The sequence below is a fragment of the Thermobia domestica genome, chromosome 12 (assembly GCF_964235325.1).
Source record: "Thermobia domestica chromosome 12, izTheDome1.hap1.1, whole genome shotgun sequence".
NCBI classification, from domain to species: Eukaryota; Metazoa; Arthropoda; class Insecta; order Zygentoma; family Lepismatidae; genus Thermobia; species Thermobia domestica.
This window is the reverse complement of record NC_137465.1, coordinates 28,461,627-28,467,932: the sequence shown is the minus strand read 5'-3', so window position 1 is coordinate 28,467,932 and position 6,306 is coordinate 28,461,627. Positions and strand designations below refer to the sequence as shown.

The window sequence follows — 6,306 nt, the reverse complement described above, 5'->3', positions numbered from 1 at the left end:
TATATCGACCCAAACCACTCGACCGCTTTGTATGCCTTTGCACATCTTCTTTTGCCTTTTGTGAAAGCAGTTTACTGTTCCATACTCGCTTTTGTTTATTCCGATACGACTATGAGTTCTCAGTAAATATTTGGACGTTACAGCTCTTGCAATGTATAATAGTGTTTTTAGAATAAATCACAATCGATAATATGTCCTAATAACATACGTAAAACAGGTTGAATTCGTGAAATGATTGAGGTTGGACTGAGCGCAAATGTTTTCATAGTTAGGAGCCTGGATATGCAAACCCGCTTAACGTGGGAATTTAATATTGTGAAATTTGGTACTTGCATGAGTGTTTTCCTTATATATCTAGATATTGCATGTTTAAAAGCAGTGTTCTAAAACATTAGGTTTGTAAGTTATATGTGATTTTCTTTAAAATTTCTTACATCTGGTGGAAAGTAACCCCGTCTTACGGTACTACAAAATGCAAAATTTCCAGTAAATAATGGATCCAGAGGTGAAGACACAGTTTTAACAATTGGATTCGAGAACCTGAGAAAGGGAAAACAGTATTTAAAAAATCCGGTAAACCAGTCGAATGACACCACTGGCGATAACCGCCATATTGTACCACATGATCAAGTTTTCAAACGCTTCACTTCGTTTGACGTCACAAGTATTCAGCCAAGCGTAACTCATTTCGCGAAGAATATGAAAGTGAGGATACATATGACTGTACCTCGTCGTAGCCGTGATCGTCTAGTGGTTAGGACATTGCGTTGTGGCCGCAATAACCCAGGTTCGAATCCTGGTCACGGCAATGGAAATATTACCATTGGATGAGATAAAATTTTTACTGACATCAGTAAATTCTTATTGTATAGAATAGGATACACAATCTGTATTTTTAGGTCTACTTTCCTAAATACTTTGTATATAATTCATCCCATCGAGTGAGAAAATATTTTTTATATAAGAAAGATCAACTTAAATGACATGCTCGCTAATGCTGCTGTACCGATGGAAGCGTATTGGGCCATATTAAGAAGCTCCATCACAGCGAAATTAAAATATCTCTAATTTTACCGTAATTATGTGATATCCAAATAGATAAAAGATAATCGAAACGCTTAACAAGAGCTTCCTACACAATATTATTTTACATAACATACCATTATCATGACTCACACATCTGCTTTCGATTTCCAGTCAATTTTAAAATCGGCATTTATTTTCGCGTTTCTAAATGGCTGCAAACGGAGAGATACTAGGTGATTGGTGATAACGGAAACTCATGTAAAATAATATTGTCTAGCGCGCTCTTGGCCCACATTTCGATTCTTTTATTTATTTGAAGATCTGACATAATTACTGTAAAATTAGCGATATTTTAATTTCGCTGTGATTAGGCATCTTATGGCTGTAATCTTTATTATAATAATAACCGAAAACTTCCTAAGGAAATTAATTATTGGTTTCTTCCCCACGAAGATTCCTTCGATACAGTTGCATTTACGTATTTGTATTTTTTTTTGTTTATAACTTTGAACCATACTCGTCCCTCGGTTTAACGGATTTCAGAATGAGAGGATAAAATCTTGAAGAGCCGATTCGGTTCTGAAACTCCTGATTTTAAACTAATTTACTGTATTCTAGTGTATATTTACAGTGTGCTATCAGGTATTTTAGAGTGTAAGATAGGATAATTTGATTAGAAAGTACTTTTCTGTATAATTCCCTTTCGTGAGGGGTCCACATTTCGAAACTATATGAAGTTGTATTTATTAAACCATCATTAATGCATAGGCATGAATGATACTGATTTAGTATGAACACAAACGCTGTCAAGAAAACTTCAAACGAATAGCCACTTATTTTAGGCCGTATTACATAAGCACGTAATTTAATGAATATCCCGTATTCTCAAGAAAATAAGACCTAGTCATAAAAATTGGCTCTAGCATACAATTATTATTAATATAAGTCCTATTCTCAAAATATAATCCAGTAGTTGCAGAGATGGAGTCAGATTACTTTGTAGTAGCTTAGTTACTTTTTCTATAGGCAGTTTTTAGAATGTTATATTTTCTTCTTTCCTTTTCGAGCGCCGGGTTTTGAAAATCAGTGTTGGTGCCCTAATTCACAGTCTAAAATATGGTGTATGGAATCTCAAAGGCTTAGCGTGTGCCTCTACTCTGAAAAATTTGGAAGTTGACTTTCTTTGAAATGTGGTTTTAGATATTTTAGAATAAAATGGAAGTACTTTTCAGAATGGAAAATACTTTTGAATGACTGTATGGCAGCGGAAACAGCGAGGTTTTAGCTTCTAACCCCTCTCTCTTTTAGTCCTCTTTTCGCTTTTCTGAACGCTCTATTGACATATATTTAAGAAAAGGAAAGAAACAGAAGCGAATGAAATCAGTTGAATGGAGTAAACGAATGCAGTTCGCATTGTTGAATAATGAGTTTTAGTAGGTTTTATTATATGGAATTACGTATGAGAATTAAATAAAATACAAAGTCTAAATTTAAAACATGGTCCTGTGACTGACTTGGACAAAGTGACAAAGAAAGCACCTGTAATACTCACAGCTTGTCTGTCTAATCAATGAGTAACACAATACTCTTACTGATAGCCCCTATTGCCAATTGTATTTCTTTGAATAAAACGGAGAGAAATGTGATGTTTAAAATTTTACACCTTAGGGGGCACCCGGGTTTGAACCAGGGACCTCTCGATCTGCAGTCGAATGCTCTACCCCTGAGCTATACCCCCATGAAAAGCAGAAGGCATACGCTATTTCTTCCATGTATGGAACCGGAAGTAGTAGTAGGTTTCCAACGTTTGTAGTTTCTAGAGTGATAGGGACAGAGACAAAACCATTAGTTGAACCATTGAATTCATTTAAGAAAAGAGAAAAATAACTTCTTGCTATATGTTACCGTTTTTAGTCTTTGTGGATCAATCTGAAACATGAAGTTAAAGCAAACATCGAATATCCACTTCCAGTTTCAGTAGAGTAATAATGGCCGTGATAGTATCGATTTTTGGAATGTTGAATCCATACCAGAAGCCATACCTCGCTATTTATTACCATTTTTACACTATGAAAAAGTTGAAACCAGTAACTGTAGATTTTTAATATTGTAGTTTCTGTTTGAATAGAGGGTTACGAATGAATGATCCTATATACAAGGAAATTTTAAGAAAAATCCGTTTGCCCATGTTAAAGAAATTTCCGGAAAGTGCGATGTCAGTCCAGTAGCGCTGGTGTAGTAGTTCAGTAGACAATGAGCGGTGGAGAGAGTAGATTCTGTTTCCGTTCACTCGTCCGCTATAACAATTGAAAATTAAGGCTCCAATAGATAAGGACATCAATGTGAAGTGCGTGTAGTAATACGATTTTTGAGTAAACTGAACTCTCGGCAGCAGGAATTGATTACAACAATTCAGACAAGCCATCCAGAACGAGCGTCGGATAATGGTGAGTTTCAGTCTGGTATTGGTTGACAATAATGCTCGACGTACTCAAAACTTTCGAAGTAATACTACTGGGATGTTATTGATCATCCTTCCTGTAGTCCAGATTTTGCGCCGAGCAACTAGTGCGTCTTCGGGCACATGAAACAGTGGATTATGTCGACCCCAAGGATGTTCTAAAATAATGGATCTGCGCTTACAACAAAATCTTGAAGCCATACGTAACAATTTCGCCACACATACTCTGCCCATTCCGCACAATAAGATAGCAAAGTTCTGAGCCAACAATCATGGTGGAAACGAAAGTAGCCAATCAGACGATGGCGGAAACGAGAGTAGCCAATCAGACCTACCGATGTTCGTTTTTTTTTGGATTCATTGAGTTAATGGAATGAAGATACATATCGCTAAACCCTCTACTTTATAACATCCTTGGTCGCCCCGCTTCGACAATGCACTTCACAATGCTGTTAGCGAACGGCTTCATTCCCAGGCAGGACATCTTTTTGTAGAAGGAATGTCAAACCTTGTAAAACGTTATGGAAATTGCTCCAATTTGAATGGTTAAGACGTTGAAAAGTAATGTAGTGTTTTACTTTTCTAATGTCTATAATAAAAGTTCTCTATCTGCGAGTGTATGTCAGTGATAACCAAATGATTCTTCCTTCCTTTCTTTTTTTGTTCGAATTGTTCTCGTTTTCTTGTAATACCGAGTTGTTATCGACAAAATATTCCCACGCTGTGTTATGCTGTGATTCATATTGACAAACTCACAGATGGACATGGCCTTTCTATATGAGTTCCGATACTTGTACATACCAAAGTTTGGAAGTTTATAAGGACATTAAATTGATTTTAAGTAATTTCATTTAGAGAAGAAATTTGAGTTCACAATAATTACTGACCTCATAAAATAAACGCCCCAGATTTCTGATCTATAAGAACAGACATGATGGGAACAGTGAAAGGCACCGATCCGGGAATGGAGCGGTCCTCAAAGTTTCCTTGGGCTTCCTTAATATCTGGATATTTATGTTTGAATATCTGTTAAAGGAAACTATAATATACTCGAATAAATTTCCCCAAAGTTATTCAGAAATCGGTGCCACTAAAATTATTCGTTAATTTACTCAACAAAATTTTATGGATAGTACATACACTTTCCCCATTCTCTTTATTGTCATTAAGTTATTTTTATTTTTATTTTTCTTAAAAACAGAAAACAGTGAAGGGATCATAGGTGCATTATAACTTTATAAAGCAGAACTATATTTAAAAGTGGAACTTTTATATTTTTATCAGTAGGGCACGCAGAATATCAACCATACGGGGAAGACGGGCTCCAAGCTTACAAGTTCATATCATTTCAGAATTTTCTATACCTTCATATGCTAAATGTATATTTTTCACATCTTGTTTTAGCGGGTTTGAAATTCGGAACTCGCCTCCATTGATTTGTTACATTTTGATGCATAAACTGACATGTCAAATGTAAAGAGAATGTGTCGAATTTCGAAGACAATCTATTTTCACTTCTCATCTGAAAATCAAACCAAGAGACGAATACTAAATTTAAATTGTACGAATAATAACAACTTATTTTCCAATTCCAACGCGCTGGCTAATGAAGAAAACAAAAGCAAACGATTAACTAATCTAAATGTCTGAAACAATTCCGAGAACTCCGAAAATGGCACATATGTGAAGTTTCCCCCCCACTTTCAAATTTCAATTCGTAACTGAAGCCAATCGATTGTTTTTCGTTTGTTATTGATTGTTTTGAAGAAAAAATCATTTGTTTCGGAAAACGTAAAGAAATATTCAAAAAATAAAGTTGGGGGGGACAACTTCACACTAGCCCCCCACTTTAAAATTTCGATTCGAAACCGAAGCCAATCATTTGTTTTTCGTTTGTTATTGATTGTTTTGAAGAAAAAATAGTTTGTTTCGAAAAACGTACGGACATATTCAGAAAATAAATTTGGGGGGCCAACTTCACGCTGCCCCTCCACTTTCAAATTTCGATTCCAAACTAATGCCAGTCGTTTGTTTTTCGTTTGCTATTGATTGTTTTGAAGAAAAATCGTTTGTTTCGAAAAAATTACGGAGATTTTCACTAAATAAAATTTGGGGTTGGCAATTTCCCGCTGGGCTCTCTAGTATGAAATGTCGACTCAGAACTGAAGCCAATCGTTAGTTTTTCGTTTGATATTGTTTGTTTTGAAGAAAGAATCGTTTGTTTTGAAAAACGTACGGACATATTCACAAAATGAAGTTGGGGGGGGCGATTTTACGCTGCCCCCTTTTCAACTTTCGACTCCAAACTGATGCCAATCGTTTGTTTTTTCGTATGTTATTGATTGTTTTGAAGAAAAAATCGTTTGTTTCGAAAAACGTACAGAAATATTCAAAAAATAAAATTTGGGGGGCCAAACTCACAATAGCCCCCATTTTAAAATTTCGATTCGAAATCGTAGCAAATCGTTTGTTTTTCGTTTGTTATTGTTGTTTTGAAGAAAAAATCGTTTGTTTCGATAAACGTACGGACATATTCAGAAAATAAAATTGGGTGGTCAACTTCACACTACCCCCCCCCACTTTCAAATTTCGATTCCAAACGAATGCCAATCGTTTGTTTTTCGTTTGTCATCTATTGTTTTGAAGAAAAAATCGTTTGTTCCGAAAAAGTTACGGAGATTTTCACTAAATAAAATTTGGGGGATTGCAATTTCCGGCTGGGCTCACTAGTATGAAATGTCGACTCAAAACGGAAGCTAATCGTTAGTTTTTCGTTTGTTATTGATTGTTTTGAAGAAAAAATTGTTTGTTCAGAAAAA

At 35.4% G+C, this 6,306-nt stretch overlaps 2 non-coding genes across 2 annotated transcripts; one reads left to right on the top strand and one right to left on the bottom strand.

Annotated features, from left to right (window-relative positions):
* Window positions 1–736: 736 nt before the first annotated feature.
* TRNAH-GUG (transfer RNA histidin (anticodon GUG)) lies at window positions 737–808 on the top strand. The gene has a single exon. It is a non-coding gene; the product is annotated as a tRNA-His (tRNA).
* A 1,884-nt stretch (window positions 809–2,692) lies between these two features.
* Window positions 2,693–2,764, bottom strand: TRNAC-GCA (transfer RNA cysteine (anticodon GCA)). The gene has a single exon. It is a non-coding gene; the product is annotated as a tRNA-Cys (tRNA).
* Between the last annotated feature and the right edge of the window lie 3,542 nt (window positions 2,765–6,306).